Source organism: Hypanus sabinus, chromosome 3 (genome assembly GCF_030144855.1).
Source record: "Hypanus sabinus isolate sHypSab1 chromosome 3, sHypSab1.hap1, whole genome shotgun sequence".
Lineage (NCBI taxonomy): Eukaryota > Metazoa > Chordata > Chondrichthyes > Myliobatiformes > Dasyatidae > Hypanus > Hypanus sabinus.
The window spans coordinates 48594465-48616273 of NC_082708.1; positions in this window are offsets into that span (position 1 = coordinate 48594465).

The following is a 21809-nucleotide window of genomic DNA, read 5'->3' on the forward strand; positions in this document are numbered from 1 at the left end:
AGTATCTATAACTTGTTGATTGATTCTCAACAAGACTTTTTAGATAAAATAAAAAAAGCTTGGGAGGATGATCTGAATTGTCAGATTTATGATGAAAGATGGAATAAAATTCTTAAACGGGTTAATAGATCATCTTTCTGTGCTCGTCACTCTCTTCTACAATTTAAAGTGGTTCATAGAGCTTACATTTCTAAACAGAAGCTGTCCAGTTTTTATCTAAACGTTTCTCCATTTTGTAATAAATGTAACTCTGCTGATGCCTCTTTAATTCATATGTTTTGGTTTTGTCCTAAAATTGAAAAGTTTTGGCGGGAAGTATTCCATACATTCTCACAACCTTTTAGGGTCCAATTTGACCCAATTCCCCTTACCGCCTTGTTTGGTATTATTGCAGATGAAGATATAACTTTAAATACTCCTAACCTGCAGGCTTTAGTTTTTACTCTCTTTTAGCAAGGAGAGCAATCTTGCTTAAATGGAAGGAGTCTGCCCCTCCTACACATCTTCAATGGCTACGTGATATTATGTCTTATTTAAATTTAGAGAAGATCCGCTGCTCAGTCTTAAGTTTGAAACAATCTGTTTATGATATCTGGAGACCTTTCCTAAATTACTTTTCCAATTTATAAAGCTTAACAATGCAATGTTAAGCTTATGCAATGTTAACAATATGTATATTTCTATCTTCTCTTCTTAAGCGAATATGGTTGTTTTTTCTAATTATCCATTATCATCCATCAGCTTTTTTCTTTGATAGTTGGTAGGGGGTTGATTTTTTTTATATAAAAAATTTCTTTTATGATGTATGACCTATCTTTAAATTTTTGATTATGGAGTGGTATACCTTTATGTGATATGCTATAACATTTTGATCAATTTTATTACAATATATGAATGTACACAATTTATGTTGAGATGTATCTATGTGTTGCACTCTGTAAATCTTGTTTTTTCTTCTGAATAAAAATACTGAAAAAAAACATATGAGGAACGTTTGGCAGCTTTTGGCCTTTACTCACTGAAATTTAGAAGAATGCGGGGGAATCTCATTGAATCCTACCAAATGTTGAAAGGACTAGATCATGGTGAGAATGTTTCCTATAGCGGGGGCATCCAGAACCAGAGGGCACTGAAAGGCAACCTTTTAGAACAAAGGTAAGGAAGAATTTTTTTAGCCACTAGAGCATTAGAGAGTGGTGAATCTGTGGGATGCTCTGCCACAGACTGCAGTGGAGGCCAAGACCATGGGTATATTTAAGGTGAAAGTTGATTCTTTCCTGATCGGTCAGGGCATCGAAGGATATGGCGAGAAGGCAGGGGTATGGGGTTGAGCGGGATCCAAGATCAGCCATGATGAAATAGCGGAGCAACTGAATGGCCTAATTCTGCCCCTTTGTTTTATAATGTTGTGGTCTGATTCGTGGTTGGAAAGTTCATTGTACAAATCTGTTGCTGGTGATACTCAACAACAACAAACATTTCCAAAACAGTCCCACTGAAGTCTACAATTCAAATGAACACGTTATTAATTTCAGTCTGTAATTAATTATATTTGTGATTTTACTAATGCTCACTGTTTACAGAAAACAATTAGAAAAATGCGGATTAATCAGAACCAGAGATTCATGGAGATGAATGTATGGCTAGAGAGAGAGTGAGGGCTTTAGATTCCTGAGGCAGCACTGGGGAAGCTGGATCCGAATGGATTTCATTATAAAAACATCAACCCAGTGTCCCGGTGGGCTGGTTTGCAGAGCCTTTGAAGAGGGCTTGCACCACCCTGGTAGAGGGATGAGAAGCCAGCCATTGATTCACAAAGGGGAGAAGCAGAACTAGAAATAGAAGACTGAAAATCAGTGAGAGCTTGGAACGCAGAAATAACCAATTTTAGAAAATCGACAGAAAGAGGCTGGCTGCGCTTAACGGTTTATACCTAAATGCAAGCGAACAGTTAATAAGGCAAATAAGTTGAGAGCACTGATATACACATAAGTGTGTGAACTGCAGACTGAGTATCTATGTCATTCGACAAAGGCCATCCCAAGCTCCTAGCTGCAGAATGTTTTATCCCCCCCTCCCATTCTCTCATTCTCATACGTCCTTGGCCTTCTCTATGGCTAGGATGAGGCCCAACGCACACTGGACGATCAACACCTTCTATTCCACTTGGATTGCCTACAACCCAATGCAATAAATATTGAGTTTTCCAATTTTAGTTAACCTCTCCTTTCTTTCCCATTCCCCCACTGTTAATCTCCTTTTGATTTACTTCTAGTCATTCCAATGTTGGCCCTCTTAACACACTGCAACATCCCTTCACCCACATCAGACCCCTCCCCACTTCCTTGCACCATCCACTTACTTCACACACAGATTCCCCTTTCCCCCATCTGCTTCTAACTCAGTTCATCTCTCCCCTAATGGTTCCCATTCTCACCTTCTTTGCTGATCAGAATCTAGCACTGGTAGTGCTTTGTGTTGCTGCTCATCTCCCTCCAGCAGCTGTTCCTATCTTCACACTTCCCTCTCTCCCCACCCCCCCACTTACGTCCATTTCTTTTCTTCCCCTTTCACCTCTCTCTCCCCTTGTCTGCCTTCATCTATCATTCACCTGCCACTATCTTCCATTCACTTCCCTTACTGGTATTGGCTTTGAAATTGGTTTAGTATTGTCACATGTACCGAGATGCAGTGATAGGTTTGTCTTGCAGACTGTTCATACAGATCAAATCATTATACAATGCACTGAAACAAAATAAGGTAAAACAACAATGCAGAATAAAGTGTAATGGTTATAGAGAGAGTACAGTGCAGGCAAACAGTAAAGGGCAAGATCATAATGAGGTAGATTGCAAAGTTCAAGAGTCTATTTTATCATACTAGCGAACCATTAAATCGTCTTATTAAATTGGGGTAGAAGCTGTCCTTGAACTTGCTGGTGTGTATCTGGTGGCTTTTGTACGAGGGGTAATTGATAAGTTCATGGCCTAAGATAGGAGTCAATTTTAGAAAATCTAGCACATTTGTTTTTCAACATAGTCCCCTCCTACATTTACACACTTAGTCCAGCAGTCATGGAGCATATGGATCTTGGACCTCCAGAAAGTGTCCACAGCAGGGGTGATTAATAAGTTCGTGGCCTAAGGTAGAAGGAGATGAGTTATACAGCTCCCGTTACATGTACATGCAGTTAAACTCTGAGTGTTTATGCAGAAAGTTTGAAGTTAATAACTCATCAGTTAATAACTTATGGGGAGATTGATAAGTTTGTGGCCTAAGGTAGAAGGAGATGAGTTATTAACTTCAAACTTTCTGCATAATCGCTCAAAGAGTTGAACTACATGTGCATGTAACGAGAGATGTATAACTCATCTCCTTCTACCTTAAGCCATGAACTTATCAGTCACCCATCTGTGGACATTTCCTGGAGGTCCAAGATCCGTATGCTCCACAACCACTGGACTAAGTGTGTAAATGTAGGAGGGGACTATGTTGAAAAATAAATGTCTTAGGTTTTCTAAAATTGACTCCTTCTAGTTAGGCCACAAACTTATCAATCACCCCCATAAGGCAAGAAGAGGATGTAAAGGAACTTCAAGGGGATCAAGATAAACTAAAGAAAAATAATGAAAAATAAATTACAAAAAAATAGAAACATGACCATAGAAGAGACAGGACCAAAAGCTTAACGTTCCTGGAAACAGAGCTTTCAGATGGGAGGGAAGAAGATAAAATGCCGGGATTGACAATATTGGATAAGGAGACCATCCACAAATTAGGCTGCAGTGGTTGAACTAAATAACATGAAAGGGTTAATCGGACTATAAGTGGACTGAGGGAAGTAAAGAACAAGTATGATACAAAATTTTGACGTGGAAAAGCACTAAGCTAGTAACAGCTGGGATTTTCAATTACTGTACTATTAGATGGAAGACAGTTAGAGTACAAGGCACAAAAAAACTAAGAATTCCTAAATTGCACTCAGGAGAAAATTTTCAATCACCTTGTCCTAAACCCAACAAGGAGAAAGGGAGGTCTATGATTAGGTTTAGATTAAATCCAGGGATTGCTGGGCAGTGCAGCTCAAAAGGCCGGAAAGTTCTAATCGCACTGTATGTCAATAAATAAATAAATAATGGGACTGAATCCTCTGGGAGCTCTCAATTTAATTTTTAGGAATGAAGCTTGGCAAATGGAAGATGAGAGGGCACTTTGGTAGTTCAAGCATAGTTCAACTAAATTTAGCAAAGTAATGGAAAAGAGGAATGAAGTGGGTTGGATCAACTTTACGCAGCAAAGAGGTGATTTAGTAAAAGTTGACTGTAAACAATTGCAATGTTTACAGCACATTACAGGCCTTTCGGCCCACAATGTTGTGCTGATCATGTAACCTACTCTAGAAACTGCCTACAATCTTCCTACCACTTAGCCCTCTATTTTTCTAATTTAAGGAGAGGATTCCAAAATTTTGGGCAAATATGTTCAAAAGGAGAGAAGGGCAAAGAGTGGAAACTTTAGGGCACTTTGGATTACAAGATGTACAGAAGGTTGGATGAGGAAAGAAGGTCATGCTTTTGTTAGACAACAAGGGTTTAATGGTCCAAAAAGTTTAGGTGATTATAAGACATGTAGGAACTAAATTAAAAGGACATTTTTAAAAAGGCAAAGTTAGGGGATGAAAAATATTAGCAGAAAAAGAAAGAAAATCTGTAAATCATTTATGTGCTTAAAGAGCAAAAGATTAATTAAGGAATGAGTAGCACTTGAAGGAACCAAAATGCTAACTTGTGTAAGAAAAGGAAGGTGTGAAAACAAGTTCTTCACAAATGTTCTGCAACTGTTTACATAAAATACAGAAATTATGCAGATACTACAATTAGCATGAAAACTATTGGAAAACATTGTAAAATTTACAAAGGCCTGCTGAGTTCCTTCAGCACTTTGTGTGTGTTGCTCGGATTTTCAGCATCTGCAGATATTCTCGTTTAAAATTTACAATACAAGAGGCCACTCCATCTTGTCTATGCATAAAAAAAGCAACTATATGGTATAATTGGACCTTCCATCACATCACCAGCTCTGTAGTGTTGTAGGACATGGCTCTTCAAGAACACATCTCAGTAGTGTTTGAGACTTTCTGCCTCTCTTATGCTTTTAGGTAGTGGGTTCCAGACCTCTAACTGAAGTATCATCTCCTTTCTAATCTTCCACTTACTCTAAATCCCTGCCGCTGGTTCTTGACCCCTACTGCTAAAGGAGATGGGTCTGTCCTACTTTCTCAACACGGGCTCCCTCATATTTACATTAGTCCCCTCTGATTCAAAAAGAACAGTTCCAACATTTTTCATTCCTCATAGATACAATATTCCAATCTTAGTAATATCTTTTTAAGTCTCCTCCTTTGACCTTGTGCATTGTAATCAGACTTTTCATGTAATGCAGTGACCAGAACTGTATCTAGTAGACAGTCGTGGCCTAGCTAATTGTGGTCCGATCATTACATCCGTGGTTTTATATTCTGCCATTGACTAACAACAGAAAGCATTCCAGAACCATTAACAACCTGATTTGCTGCCTTAAGGAATTTATTAATTTACCACATTCAGAAGGTGAACACTTCAATCCCTTGGCTCTACTCAGCTCACAGAGCAATCCACTCATCCACTACTTTCCTTCCAACCTATTCTCTCTGCACTCCTTTCAACTCCTGTCAGGTTCTGCAGCTCACTCACACCCAAGGGAAATTTACATCTCAGAGCAATGTGGGAGAAAACCAGAATAACTGGGTCATGCTGAGAGCTTGCACACCCACAAAGCTCAGCACTGAACCTGGTCTCTGGAGTCATTCTGCTACCCCTTCCACTCCTCGACACATCTCAGCTCCTCCTGTATTCACAGACCCATTGCAGATGTGTGATCTCACACTTCTCTGGATTAAATTTCATTTGCCACTGGTTTGTCCAGCTCACAATCCACTGATAGTCCCCTCGCAGTGAAACATATTGAAAACAGTTACCTCCTCTGCAAACTTCTCCAAAGCCCTGCTAACATTCCTGCTCTCCTTGTTACCTCTTCAAAAAAACACTGTCAGGTCAGTCAGACATGAACTCTATCAGTAAATCCATGTGTAGCATCCGTGCCCTCAATTTGCCCCCGTTTGCCTAGGGTGACTGTTGTCGCCCTGCCAATAGTGCAATACTTCAATGTAAATATGGTGTAATGCCCCACCCAGTACACGCTCGCAACACAAATATCAGACAATACACCAAAGGCGAGTAAATAATTGCAACTTTATAGTTATTTCTTAGTGATGGGTTAGTAGAAACAGATAACCTAAAGGCACCAAATCAGTAAGTTTATCAGTTTGTGCACATAATATTTTAATACGTTGGAGCTCACACCTCCGGTTCCATCCACAATGACCTTCCGAGCCTTTGGCCACCGTCCAAGCCGCCGACGTCCAGTATCCGCTGCCCTGGAACCGCTGTCCGCTCCTCACACGTCCGTCCTCCTCGCTCGCCTCCCGAAAAAGACCGCGAACTCCCGCTCAGCTTACAGATACAAGATAGCATAACGATTCTCCATTGGTTAGTTCCCCCCTTATCTGCAGTTATAACCCAAACATTCCAGACACAGAAACCCATTACTGCATTAAGTAACATTAGAGAGAAGCCATTTCAATATAACAATATAGAGAAGCCATTTTGTTAACCTGAACAGTACTGAGAGCCCTACACATCCCATTGCTCTTGATTCGTTTTTGCAATTCTGTTTGAGGTGTATGCTATCCCTCAAAACTGATTCCAAATATTTAGCCACTTTCCTTTTTAAACAATTCTAACAATTCTCTAGTCCTCTGGCACCACTCCTATAGCTAAGGAAAATTGCATAATGGTATTCAGCACTTTTACAATTTCCTGCCTTGTTTTTCAAACAGTTTAGAATGAATTTAATTTGGAGGATGTAAAACTGGTTAATACAGCTCTGTTTCCATCTTTAATATCTCTATTTTTCCCTTTCAGGATTCTTTTGAAGACCCTGACCTGGAGTTACACACTGACTACGATTCTTAGCAGGAATGGGACCCGCTCTCAGGGTTTCATAACTGGCCGTTGCTTGGCACGCCAAGGCCTCGGCCTAAGAGTTCAGCTTGACTTAGGAGGCCTAGGATCTCGGGGCTCTGGAGACGGGCGGATGAAATGTCAGTGTCACGGCAGGAGATATGTGTGTCGTCGGGGGAGTCGGAATATCTACGGCTATGTGCCCAGAGACTCGTTATCTTTGTGTACAGATTCTAACATCATAAACCAGCAATTTGTTTGCTATGTCTCCCCTCTGGCTGTGAAATGGAGACACCTCCTTCTCCCTTATTAGGGAGAAAGAGAGCCTGTGATATGTCGAATACCGGGTGAAACGTGAAGGGTAACTGCAAGTCTGTATCTTTGCTGTTTCTTTACCCATACTTGAGTGCTCGGTGGCAGGTGCCGATGCTTTTTTTGCCAGTGGGGAGAGGGGGGATCGTTGCTTCCTGCTGCTTACGCACGGGGGAGGGGAGCTGGGGAGACTTTGCGGTTCTAACATTTAACTGCTGTACATTCTTTGGGACTCTCCTCTGTTTTTGTGGAAGGTTGCGAAGAGAAAGCATCTCAGGATGTATATTGTATACATTTCTCTGACATTAAACGTTCCTTTTGAAGCCTTTGAAAACATTGAAATATCCTCACATATGTTTACTGGTCTGATATTTCATTCTCTTTCTACTCAGTGGCATTCCCCCTCCTTTGTAAAGGCAGGCACTCAAATATTTGCTAAATATCCTTCACCTCCACACTTGTAATTATAAAACATCTTTGGATTTTATTTCATTTTCCTTGTCAATATATTTCTCATTTCCTCTCTTTGCTTTTCTAATGTGCCTTTTAATTTGACCCTATATTTTTATTCGGGTGTATGGGGTGTCCAGGGAGGGGTAGCTCCTCTGGTGAGGGGGCTTATTGCATCCAATCTGGGGAGGATCACTAACCTTTGGTCCCACTGGACACACAACTCTCACATGTGGTTCCCAGTAGCTGTTTACATGTGACACCCCAGTATACCACTTTGACAGGTGGGCTAAACCAGGTGAGGGTAGCTGGCCGTCCTCATACCCCAGTGAGACAGGGACATGCCTGCCCTAGCGTGCAAAGTCAGCTCTGGTGGACTGGGCAGATGAGATCTACAGTGAGATGCTAAGGTCAGAAGGTGGTTCTGCGACGCCCCATGGAGAGCGAAGGGCATGACAAGGCACGGTAGATATCATGGTATCCACTGCAACCAAGGAAGACCCCAGTTTGTTACGACTACTCATACTACTGGATCCAGACTTCCGAGCTCAAAAGAGCGTAACTACCCCAGTGCAACAGCTCTTTCACTTTAAAAACTCCCACACAGATTTCCCGTTATCATCCAATATAATGGGAAACCACCATGTTTTCTATACTCATCTCAATGAGCTCTTATTTTGCCTTACCACACTCACTGTAACCTTGTCATTCAGAGGCTTCAGATGTGACTGTTCTCCCCTCTTTCTTTGTGGAACATGTTTACTTTGAATAGACTTATTTAAATACTACTCTGACACCCACTTCCCTTCTATAGTCTGAAACTAAAGACAAAGATAAAAGGCTTCTTTTGAACTTAATTTACCATTTAAAGTAATTGGCTTGTTTTTAAATTACAATAATCTTTAATTTTGATTAATAATTTATAATTTAACAACGTTGCCAATTATTGACAGGCTCCCTATAAGGCAGTGATACAACTCCAGCTTTGCAACCTCTGAAAGTCTCTCCCGTTGTTCTTTCAGCAGGAGTGTCTGAGCATTAAAGGGAGTCAGCTTGCACGACCCTCTGCATCTCACCAGGTAAGTGCACGTCAACGAGTCTGAGTAGCAGACCCTACCTAGAAGAATTTCAGCACAACGACATCTGGACTTCGGGTGGCAGAAGGACATAAAGGGAAAGGCAGGAATGTAAGGAAGCTTTCAAACAGCAAAAATACATTTTTTTTATTACAAAATCCTTTATTACAAATATCGGTGCTATACAATAAATACAAAACAGTGGCAAACACAATTACTGCACTACAAATAGACAATAGACATTACACCAGAATGTTGCCATCCCTATCCACGATGGCATTTACACCCGCGGAGCCCAACGGTCTCGAAACTCCTCCAAGGCCGCTGTGGACTGCGCGTGTTCCTTTTCAATAGTTACCCGGGCATGAACATACCCCCTAAACATCGCCAGGCAGTCTGCCCGGGGAGATCCTCCCGCCACCCGTTTCCAAGACCCACGGATGGCAGATTTCGCCAGCCCCAGGAGCAAGTTGACTAGACAACGACTGGGGAGAGTCACATTCTGTGGCCATGATTCAGCAGATGATAGAGGGTTTCTCTGGAGAAACTGTATTTTATCCCTAGAGTTATTTCTAATCTTCATAATTACTGGAGCATATCAGACAAACTACTAATGGTTGTACTCAAAAACTGAATTTAGGCATTTCAGGAGTAATAACTTAAAATATCCCCTAATTAGAGGAATATGAAACCTTAACAAGAGATGTACAATGATGGCCAAAAGGACCAAGGTAGCCATCATTCTGCACAGATGGGAGCAGGTTTCAGTGAAGAAAAACACAAAGCAATTCACAGGGAAGAAAGGGGAAGGAAATGCATCTTAAGTTATAAGAAATTAAATGGGATTGTGGAAAAAATGTGCTTTTACTAAATTGTTATATTGGTCACTAAAGAGTAATAAAATTCAAAGTAAATCTGCAAGCTAAAGAAAATGTTACAAATTCGTGCATATATTTGTTGAAGTTAATGATCACTTTTTCTGTCCGCACCGCCCTTTGAAGATTTCCTGACCAGTGGAGAGTGCTGTGCCGTGATGGAGTGGCTGAATCTGCAAACCTCTGCAGTCCCTTTTGATCCTGTGCATTGGAGCTTCCAAATCAGGCAGTTACACAGCCATTCAGAATGCTCTCCACAGTGCATCTGGAGAAATTTGCTAGAGTCTTTGGTGACATACCAAATCTCCTCAAAGTCTGAACGAAGTATAGCCAGAACTGTTCTCATCAAAACATCTTTGACTGATAATGGTTGATCTCCCCAAAGAACAGGACTGCCTTTTGATATTGGATTGGTTAACTCGCGGACTGAGAACAACAAATATGAAGAAGGTGGTACAATCAAAGGAGGGATGTTGGCTTGTAGTTGGATGTACAGTTACATAGATTCCTCTTTGTATTTTCTAACCCAATTTTCTAACCCAATAACATAATTGCAGATCTGTGATCACTTGAAATGTATTTAAAACAAATGTAAGGTTGACACAAGGTAAAAAAAAATAGACAAAGATAAGTCCAAACTAAATTCCTAAGCAAAAGATCGCCTGGAGGTTCGACAAGTAGAATTCACACCCTGCAGCTGTAAGAATGATGGAGTTAATGCAAATGCTACTTAGAAATCTAAAACGAGAATTGGGAAGACTGAATTGAATTGAATTGAATTGACTTGATTTCTTACATCCTTCACATACATCAGGAGTAAAAATCTTTACATTATGTGCAATCATAGTAATTTATAATAAATAGAACAGTCAATGTAACATAGAAATACATTCAAATCAGTGTGAATTAATCAGTCTGAAGGCCTGGTGGAAGAAGCTGTCCCGGAGCCTGTTGGTCCAGGTCCTGGCTTTTATGCTGTGGTACCATTTCCCGGATGTTAGCAGCTGGAATAGATTGTGGTTGGCGTGACTCAGGTCCCCAATGATCCTTTGGGCCATTTTTACACACCTGTCCTTGTGAATGTCCTGAATGATGGGAAGTCCACAACTACAGATGCACTGGGCTGTCTATACCCTTCTCTGCAGAGTCCTGCGATTAAGGGAAGTACAGTTCCCATACCAGGCAGTGATGCAGCTAGTCACGATGCTCTCAATTGTGCCCCTGTAGAAAGTTCTTAGGATTTGTTGGTTCATACCAAACTTCTTCAACTGTCTGAGGTGAAAGAGGCGCTGTTGTGCCTTTTTCACCACACAGCTGGTGTGTACAGACCACAGGAGGTCCTCGGTGATGTGGATACTAAGGAACCTAAAGCTGTTCACCCTCTCAACCCCAGATCCATTGATGTCAATAGGGGTTAGCCCATCTCCATTCCTCCTGTAATCCACAACCAGCTCCTTTGTTTTTGCGACATTGAGGGAGAGGTTGTTTTCTTGACGCCACTGTGTCAGAGATGACTTCCTCCCTGTTGTTTGAGATTAGGCCATCTCATTATTGTTTGAGATTAGGCCAATCAATGTAGTGTCATTGGCAAATTTAATTAGCAGATTAGAGCTGTGGGTGACAACACAGTCATGGGTATACAGGGAGTAAAGGAGAGGACTTAATACACAGCCCTGAGGGGCACCTGTTTTGAGGGTAAGAGAGGCAGAGGTGAGGGAGCCCACTCTTACCACCTGCCAGCAATCTGACAGGAAGTCCAGGATCCAGCTACACAAGGCAGGGTCAAGGCCGAGGTCTCTGAGCTTCCTGTTGACCCTGGTTGGAGTTATGGTGTTGAATGCTGAACTGCAATCCAAGAACAGCATTCTCACATTAGCATCCTCCTTCTCCAGATGTGTAAGGATGGTGTGTAGAGCTGTGGCTATTGCATCATCTGTCGATTGGTTGTGTCGGTAGGCAAATTGTAGGGGGTCCAGTTTGGGTGGTAGCCTGCTAAGGATGTTGGAGTTAACTGATCTGCCTCTCATCCACACCAAGTCTGCAGTAAGAAAGGGGTGACCGCTAGAAGACATGGACTAATAACTACAAGATGGTCAATTGAATGCAGAAGCAACTCACAAAACTCTGGACGAATTCTGCAAATTAGGCAGCATCTACAGAGGGCAACCTTAGAGCTGATGTTCAGTTTGAGACCCTTCCCCATTTCCCTTCGTAGATGGCGCCTAACCTACTAAAGTCCTTGAGCATTTTGAGTGTTGCTCCAGATTTCAGCATCTACAGTTTCTTGTGATTCCATTAGAATTCAAGTTAAGCTAATAATTTAGAGGGAAAGTATTTCTGGCAGTGTAATGTGAGCCCTCACGAAAAGTTATTGCAAACTCAAATCAAGGTAGAGTATAACAGAATGCAAAATTCCAGTCTGTTATTAATTATTAAGTCCTTGGCTTGGACTCATAAACAGCCAGCAGTAGTTCATTCCCCAACCTCTGTAAACATAGGTTAGATTTGTGGAGATACTTGTCCTACAGATATTCAGGTACTAGTGTAAATAAGTATCTCATTAAGTTCATCTGACCTTTATATGGCTCATAGTTAAAATGGTAACTCTTAAATTATTTTAAGGTGAACTGAATTCTGTCACGCAATATTAAAAGGCATAAAAATTGCACATATTTTTATTTCAGCAAAAGATAAATCCGCTATGAGTTATTGGAAAGATGATTTCATTAATGCTGTACACAGTATAACCTACTATCACTACTATCACTATTTGTGTGCAACCCTTCTCATAGAAATTTAGGAACAAAAGGGGTTAGGATCTGAGGTACAAGACACTGGAGCTGATGGAATCTAAACCAACCATATGTCACTGGTGGAACTCCACAGGCCAGGCATCATCAGTGGAGGGCGTCCATGTTTCAAGCTGCGACACATCACCTGGCTAAAGTAGATCCATGAAGCCAGCTCTGCCATTCATGAAGATGATGCTTGACTTCCTATCTCAGCTGAATTTTCCTGCATTATATCCTCTGTTCTAAATTAACTCAGTGACGCATTGGTACAATCAGAAAGAAGGCACCCCAGCAGTTCAACCTCGCTAGGACTAGGAGGAGATGCAGTATGTCACCAAAGGCTCTTTCACAGGATTGCAAGAGGTTGCAGAGGGTGTAGGCTCAAGGGCACAACCCTCCCCACCACTACGGACACCTTCAGGAGGTGGTGCTCAAGAAGGCAGCAGTCCATCGTAAAGTACCCTTACCATCTTCTTATTACTGCCACAGGGGGGGAGGAACAGCAGCCTGAAGACCCACACTCAGTGATTCAGAAACAGCTTCTTCCCCCATGCAATCAGATTTCTGCATAGTCCAGGAACATTACCAGATATTCCTCTAAATTTGCACAATTTATTTTTAATTTTATAATCCATTGTAATTTTTATGTCTATGATCCTACTGCCTCATTTCATACAACTCAGTGATAACAAATGTGATTCTGAATCTGATACTGAATGAGCCTCCATAGCTCTTTGAGTGAGACAACCTTCTCCTAACTCAGTCCTAAATGACCCAACCATTATTATCTTCCCCATGGTTCTAGACTCTTGAGCTGGGTGCAAGTACTGTCATAAGTTCCAATGAGGTTATCCCTATTGTTATAAACTCTGGCAAAAGCCCTCTATCTCTCTTCTATGGCAAACAAACCATCTCAGAAACCAGGTAGGGAGACTGAAACAATTTGTGACACCTCAGGGTGGGTTTCCCTGTCTCCCATATAATCCCAATAAAACACCTTTACCCATATTCTCCTGCAACAAAGGAGAACACCATTTGCCTGTCTAATTGCTTGCTGACTTTCACACAAGGAAATTATATCACTTTAAACATCAACATTTACAATCACTGTTGGCAGAATCTTAGATGGTAATGAGAGGGCGCACAGGAGCAAGATATACCAGCTAGTTGAGTGGTGTCATAGCAACAACCTTGCACTTAACGTCTGTAAGAGCAAAGAGCTGATTGTGGACTTCCAAAAGGGTAAAATGAGGGAACACACACTAATCGTCAAGGAGGGATCAGAAGTGGAGAGAGTGAGCAATTTCAAGTTCCTAGGTGTTAAGATCTCTGAGGATCTAACCTGGTCCCAACATATCAATCCAGCTATAAAGAAGCCAAGATAGCAGCTATATTTCATTAGGAGGTTTGGGTTGTCACCTAAAACACTTGCAAATTTCTACAGATATACTGTGGAGAGCATTGTGGTTGGCAGCAACACCATTAGGTATGGGGGGGGGGGGGGGGGAGGTAGGGAGTGGAAACAACTGCACAGATCGAATTAAGCAGCAGAGAGTTGTGAAATTAGTCAGTTCCATCTTGGGTACCAGCCTCCGTAATATCCAAGATATCTTCAAGGAGCAGTGCCTCAGAAAGGCGGCGTCCATTATTAAGGACCCCACCAGCCAGGACATGCCCTCTTCTCATTGTTCCCATCAGGTAGGAGGTACAGAAGCCTGAAGGCACACACACAACGATTCAGGAACAGCTTCTTCCCCTCTGTCATCCGATTTCTAAATGAACATTGAACTCATGAATGCTACCTCACTACTTTTTTTTATTTCTGTTTTTGCACTACTTAAATAATTTAACTATTTTATATATATATAACGTCAGTAAGAGCAAAGAGTCGATTGTGTGTGTATGTATTTATATATTTTTTTCACTGTAAGTCACAGTTTTTTCCCTATATTATCATGTATTGCATTGTACTGCTGCAGCAAAGTTAACAGATCTCACGACATATGCTGGTGATATTAAACCTGACACTGATTCTGTCACTACTTTAAGAAGTACTGTAGCGGTGTGCTACACGCAGCGCTGAAATCACGACACGTAGTCGATGAACTGCAGTTACAAAAGAGATTTTATTCGAACTTCGCGGCCTTGCTTTAAAGCCTTCCTGATCCCACCTTCCCCGGGTGCGGATGCTGTAGGGGGCGCGTATTCACAGTCCTGTCCCGCGCGGGCTTTTCCCTTTGCTGGTGAAGCAGACTTGGTGCCCTTTTGGAACTGGCCTTTGTGCCGGCGCGCTGGCTATTTGTGAGCCAGTTCGAGTGTGCTAGGAAGTGGGTCACCACATAACCCCCCCCCCCAGAACTGGCGATACACCCCCCCAATGTCCACAGTCTGGGCCGAACCCTGTTTGGGAGGTCGGCCTCTGTGCCGTGGTGCCGGAAACTCGACCGGTTGTGCCACATCCACATGGGCCGGTTTGAGTCGGTCCACCGTGAAAACCTCCTCTCTCTCCCCAACGTCCAGCACGAACGTGGACCCGTTGTTCCTGATCACCGTAAATGGCCCCTCGTAGGGCCGCTGCAGCGGTGGCCGATGCCTGCCCCTTCGTACAAACACAAACTTACAGTTCTGCAGGTCTTTGGGTACGCAGGTCGGGTTCTGCCCATGCTGCGAAGTGGGTATGGGGGCCAGGTTGCCAAGCCTCTCGTGTCGTCTGCCCAGGACTGCTGCGGGTTCTTCCTCGTGCCCCCTTGGGGCTGGTATGAACTCCCCGGGGACGACCAGGGGTGCGCCGTACACCAACTCGGCCGACGAGGCGTACAGGTCGTCTTTGGGCGCCGTGCAGATTCAGAGTAGGACGCAGGGAAGCTCGTCCACCCAGTTAGGTCCTCTCAGGCGGGCCATGAGAGCCGACTTAAGGTGACGGTGGAAACGCTCCACTAGCCCGTTCGACTGTGGGTGGTAGGCAGTTGTGTGGTGCAGCTGTGTCCCCAAAAGGCTGGCCATAGCTAACCACAGGCCGGAGGTAAACTGGGCACCTCTGTGGGCCGGTACACCAAAGCGAGATACCCAGGTGGTGATCAGTGCCCGGGCGCAAGATTCGGAGGTGGTGTCGGTGAGCGGGACCGCCTCTGACCATCTTGTGAACCAGTCCACGATAGTCAGGAGGTAACGCGCTCCGCGCGACACTGGCAGGGGGCCCACGATATCCACATGAATGTGGTCAAAACGCCGGTGGGTGGGGTGGAACTGCTGCGGTGGGGCTTTGGTGTGCCGCTGCACCTTGGCCGTCTGGCAGTGCATGCACTTTTTGGCCCATTCACTGACCTGCTTGTGGAGTCCGTGCCAAACGAACCTGCTGGAGACCATCTGAACGGTTGTCCTGATGGAGGGGTGCGCTAAGTTATGAATGGAGTTGAAAGTGAACCGCCACCAGGCTGCCGGGACGACGGGACAGGGTTGTCCGGTGGAGACGTCACAGAGTAGGGTCCTCTCACCTGGGCCTACGGGGAGGTCCTGGAGCTGCAAATCGGAGATTGCGGTTCTGTAACTCGGGATCTCCTCGTCTGTCTGCTGCGCCTCTGCCAGCACCTCAAAGTCTACCCCTTGGGAAAGGGCATGAACGTTAGGGCGAGAGAGCGCATCCGCCACGACATTGTTCTTACCCGAGACGTGCCGGACATCCTTCGTGTATTCAGAGATGTAGGACAGATGGCGCTGCTGGCGGGACGACCAGGGATTGGACACCTTCGTGAACGCAAAGGTAAGCGGCTTGTGGTCCGTGAACACGGTGAAGGGCCTACCTTCTAAGAAGTACCTGAAATGCTGGATTGCCAGGTATAGCGCCAACAGTTCCCAGTTGAAAGCACTGTATTTGAGCTCGGGTGGCCGCAGGTGTTTGCTGAAAAACGCCAGGGGTTGCCAGCGACCCGCGATGAGTTGCTCCAGCACCCCACCGACTGCCGTGTTAGATGCGTCCACTGTGAGGGTGGTAGGGACATCCATTCTGGGGTGTACTAGCATCGCGGCGTTTGCCAAGGCTTCTTTCGTTTTAATGAAAACGGCGGCGGACTCCTCGTCCCAGGTAATGTCCTTGCCTGGACCCGACATCAGGGCGAACAGGGGGCGCATGATTCGGGCAGCTGAAGGGAGGAAGCGGTGGTAGAAATTTATCATATCCACGAATTCCTGAAGGCCTTTGATTGTGGTGGGTCGGGGGAAAATGGCGGACTGCATCTACCTTAACGGGCAGAGGGGTTGCCCCGTCTTTAGTGATCCTGTGGCCCAGGAAGTCGATGGCGTCGAGCCTGAACTGGCATTTGGCTGGGTTGATTGTCAGGCCGTATTCACTCAGTCGGGCGTAGAGTTGACGGAGATGGGACAGATGCTCCTGACGACTGCTGCTGGCTATGAGGATGTCATCCAAATAGATGAACGTAAAGTCTAGGTCGCGTCCCACCGCGTCCATTAACCGCTGAAACGTCTGTGCAGCATTCTTCAGGCCGAACGGCATGTGGAGGAACTCGAAAAGGCCAAAAGGGGTGATGAGAGCCATTTTGGGGACGTCGTCAGGGTGCATCGGGATTTGATGGTATCCCTGGACGAGGTCTACCTTGGAGAAGATCGGTGCACCGTGCAGGTTTGCTGCAAAGTCCTGAATGTGTGGCATAGGGTAGCGGTCCGGTGTTGTAGCCTCGTTCAGCCTGTGGTAGTCGCCACATGGTCTCCAGCCCCCTGTCGCTTTGGGCACCATGTGCAGGGGGAGGCCCATGGGCTGTCGGACTGCCAGATGATCCCAATTCCTCCATCCTCTTGAACTCCTCCTTCGCCAGTCGGAGCTTGTCCGGGGGAAGCCGCCGAGCGCGGGTGTGCAGCGGTGGTCCCTGGGTCGGGATGTGGTGCTGTACGCCACGTCTGGGCATGGCTGCCGTGAACTGCGGTGTCAGAGCCGACGGGAAATCCACCAGGACTCTGGTGAAGTCGTTGCCGGACAGCGTGATGGAGCCGAGGTGAGGGGCTGGCAACTGGGCTTCACCCAGGGAGAACGTCTGAAAGGTCTCGGCGTGGACCAGTCTCTGCCCCGTCAGGTCGACCAGCAGGCTGTGAGACCGCAAAAAATCCGCACCCAGAAGCGGTTGGGCTACGGCGGCCAGTGTGAAGTCCCACGTGAACCGGCTGGAGCCGAACTGTAGCTGCACCGTACGGGTGCCGTAGGTCCTTACTGTGCTGCCGTTTGCGGCCCTCAGGGTGGGACCCGGTGCCCTGTTGCGGGTGTCGTAACTCGTCGGAGGTAAGACGCTGATCTCGGCTCCGGTGTTGACCAAAAAACGGCGTCCCGACTGCTTGTCCCACACATACAGGAGGCTATCCCGATGGCCAGCTACCGTAGCCATCAGCGGCGGCTGGCCCTGGCGTTTCCCGGGAACTTGCAGGGTGGGCGACAACGGCGGGCTTCTGCGCCCCACTGCTGGTGGTAGAAGCACCATTGTTCGTTGGGCTCCCCACCCCTGCCTCTGGGGTTAGCGGGCTCTGCTGCTGGGCCTGGTCTGGTTTGCTGCTGGGAGCGTGGCATGGTGATCTGGGCGACGGACGCCCCACTCTCCTTCTTGGCGTTCCACAGCAAGTCTGCCCGGGCTGCCACCTTCTGGGGGTCGCTGAAATCCACGTCGGACAGCAGCAGGCGTATTTCCTCAGGCAGCTGCTCCAGGAATGCCTGCTCAAACATGAGGCAGGGCTTGTGTCCGCCGACCAGAGACAACATCTCATTCATTAAAGCTGATGGAGGTCTGCCTCCCAAACCATCCAGGTGCAGTAAACGGGCAGCCTGCTCGCACCGTGAGAGTCCGAAAGTCCTTATGAGCAGGGCTTTGAATTCCGTGTATTTGCCGTCCACTGGGGGAGACTATATGAACTCCTAAACCTGGGCCGCTGTCTCCTGGTCGAGGGAGCTCACCACGTAGTAGTAACGTGTGTCCTCTGAGGTTATCTGCTGAACGTGGAATTGGGCTTCTGCTTGCTGGAACCATAGGTGAAGTCGCAGCATCCAGAAGCTTGGCAGTTTTAATGAAACTGCATGAACAGATGTGGCGTCGGTCATCTTCGGCCCAAATATCATTTGGGCCGTCGGGGTCACCAATTGTAGCAGTGTGCTACACGCAGCGCTGAAATAATGACACGTAGTCGATGAACTGCAGTTACAAAAGAGATTTTATTCGAACTTCGCGGCCTTGCTTTAAAGCCTTCCTGATCCCGCCCTCCCCAGGCGCGGATACTGTAGGGGGCATGTATTCACAGTCTTGTCCCACGCATGGGCTTTTCCCCTTGCTGGTAAAGCAGACCTGGCGCCCTTTTGGAACCGGCCTTTGTGCTGGCGCGCTGGCTATTTGTGAGCCGGTTCGAGTGCGCTAGGAAGTGGGTCGCCACAGCACTTTGTTTTTCTACATGCAGCAGAAGTAACCTCACATTTTTGCACATTATATTCCATTGGTCATGTTCTGACCCACCCTTTAGTTTATCTTGATCCCCTTGAAGTTCCTTTACATCCTCTTCTTGCTTTATGAGGGGTGATTGATAAGTTTGTGGCCTAAATAGAAGGAGTCAATTTTAGAAAACCTAAAACATTTATTTTTCAACTTAGTCCCCTCCTACATTTACACACTTAGTCCAGTGGTTGTGGAGCATACGGATCTTGGACCTCCAGGAAATGTCCACAGATGGGTGACTGATAAGTTCGTGGCCTAAGGTAGAAGGAGATGAGTTATACAGCTCTCGTTACAAGCACATGCAGTTCAACTGTTTGAGCGATTATGCAGAAAGTTTGAAGTTAATAACTCATCTCCTTCTACCTTAGGCCACAAACTTATCAATCACCCCCATAAGATTAACTGATGAGTTATTAACTTCAAACTTTCTGCATAATCACTCAAAGAGTTTAACTGCATGTGCATGTAACGAGAGCTGTATAACTCATCTCCTTTTACCTTAGGCCACAAACTTCTCAAGCACCCCTGCTGTGGACACTTTCTGGAGGTCCAAGATCCGTATGCTCCACGACCACTGGACTAAGTGTGTAAATGTAGGAGGGGACTATGTTGAAAAATAAATGTACCAGGTTTTCAAAAATTGATTCCTTAGGCCACAAACTTATCAATCACCCCTTGTACTTCTGCTCTAGGTAACCTACAAATGTAACATAGACTGTAATCAGTGTCAGAGAGGAAAGAATTAACAGATCAATATCTACTGTGGGGGGAAACGAGCAGGCACCCTAATTGAGGAAATGAGGTTGAACCCATTCCTATTCATACGTAGTTTGCTGGCTTAAAATGATCAGCAGATGGCTGATCAGCAGGTGTGGAGTCAGCAACTGGTTGAAAAATTAAAATTAATCAGCTGCACTTTAGGGATAATTGATGATCCATTAAACAGGTAGTCCAGATTATTAAACCAGAATTGATGAATAGCTGTGAGGCGCTTGGCTTCAGTAGGGTATTGGCAGAGCGAGCCACGGGGCAAGATCCCAGCATTAAAACACCCGCATTGAAGTCTGTCAGTAGAGCAGAGGCTCAAAGCAAACAGACTGAGTATGCTTGCAAGTCGAATGCCAAAGGCAACCTTTCAGAAAACCAATGGGATTCACGGCAAGTCCAGGGCCAAATCCATGCTTCACATTCCATGGACCACAGCAGAATCACGTTTATTGTCACTGACAGATGTGGTTTTGTTGCACTAGTTAGTGCAGGAAATTAAAATTATCATAAATTAAAAGTAAATGAATAATGCTTAATCCAGCTGTAAACACTCATGCAGTGGTCACACACAGTAACCATCCAGAGCAGGGAAAAAGATAAACATCAGGAAAGCTGGAACAGGAACAGAGCCATCAAAGGATGGACCATAAAATCATAGACAATCAAGAAATTTGCTGGAGTCAATGTATCTGAGGTTGTATCATCAGCATGGTGCACGCCCTCTCCTGCTCTTTGATTTCAGGACGATGACATGAGAGAGGGTGAGACAGAGATGAAGGGATGTAGCAACCTCTTCTGCTCAAACTGGGAATGAAGAGCTAGTTCTCATCCAATGATAATGAACCAGACCCAATTCCTCATCACTCACTGGAACAGCCTTCTGAGGTTGTTCTCTCAGCCACAGAGCAAGAGGGAAATCCCATCGCAAAATAAATATTCTGTTCCACACTTAAAAATGACTTCATGCCATAAAGCACACAGACAAAATATTCCCTGTGTATTTTCTGTATTTCTGTTCTATGTTCCTTTGCCTCTCTGCATGTTGGACTCTTAAGCGAGAAGCCTCAGTCACTGAGTACAAATGAAAATCATCAACAAAACATTTTTAGCTCAGTTGAACTACCGCAAAGCATCAGCACCGTTATGCAATTAAACACTTTGTATTCAATAAAAGTTAATATCCTGTTTCTTCAAATTCCTACGTGATACAACTAGTCTGAAATTATATTTGTGTTGAGCTTCAAGCTGTCTATCATAAACAAAAGAAATATTCTGAGGTAGCAACACTTTTGGAAAGATTTGTTGTCCCATGTATTCTGCCTGTTGTTCACTCATTTTCCTCCGTTTGTGCAATTTGTTTTTTTTTTGTGCGCTGGGTGTTTGATGTTTTCTTTTGAGTGGATTTCATGGTGTTTCTTTGTTTCAAGGCTGTTTGTGGGAAGATGAATCTCAGGGTTGTATGCTGAATAAGTACTTTGATAATAAATGTACTTTGAATCTTTGAAAAATTGAAACTATAGGTATGCCATCAAATGTAAGGAGGATGAAACCCATGGTCCGGATGGCTCACATTCATTTTGAGTGATTGTTGTTAGTCCAGGAACACCCTACCTTCACCTTGCTGCTTGACCTGCTGTGATGATGTTTAAGAGATTGGCGCGGGTCCTAAAGCAGCTTCCAACACCAGGTACACACACATACGCATTCACACAAGCATACTTACCTATCTATTTATTCTTCCCTTTCTCTTAATCTTATACAGTATATAAGAAGGCATACAGAACACATCCAGGGAATTATGGACCAATCAGCATAGCACTGACGGCTTGGAAAGTAATTAAAATTCATTCAGAAGGAGGAATTAGAAAAAACAATTAGAAATGCAATGAATTAACAGTCAGTCTCATTGAATTCTTTGAAAGTATAACAGCTATGAGGGAATGTATTTAATGTAATGTATCTATACTTCCTAGACTCCTTCAATAAGGTGCCACAT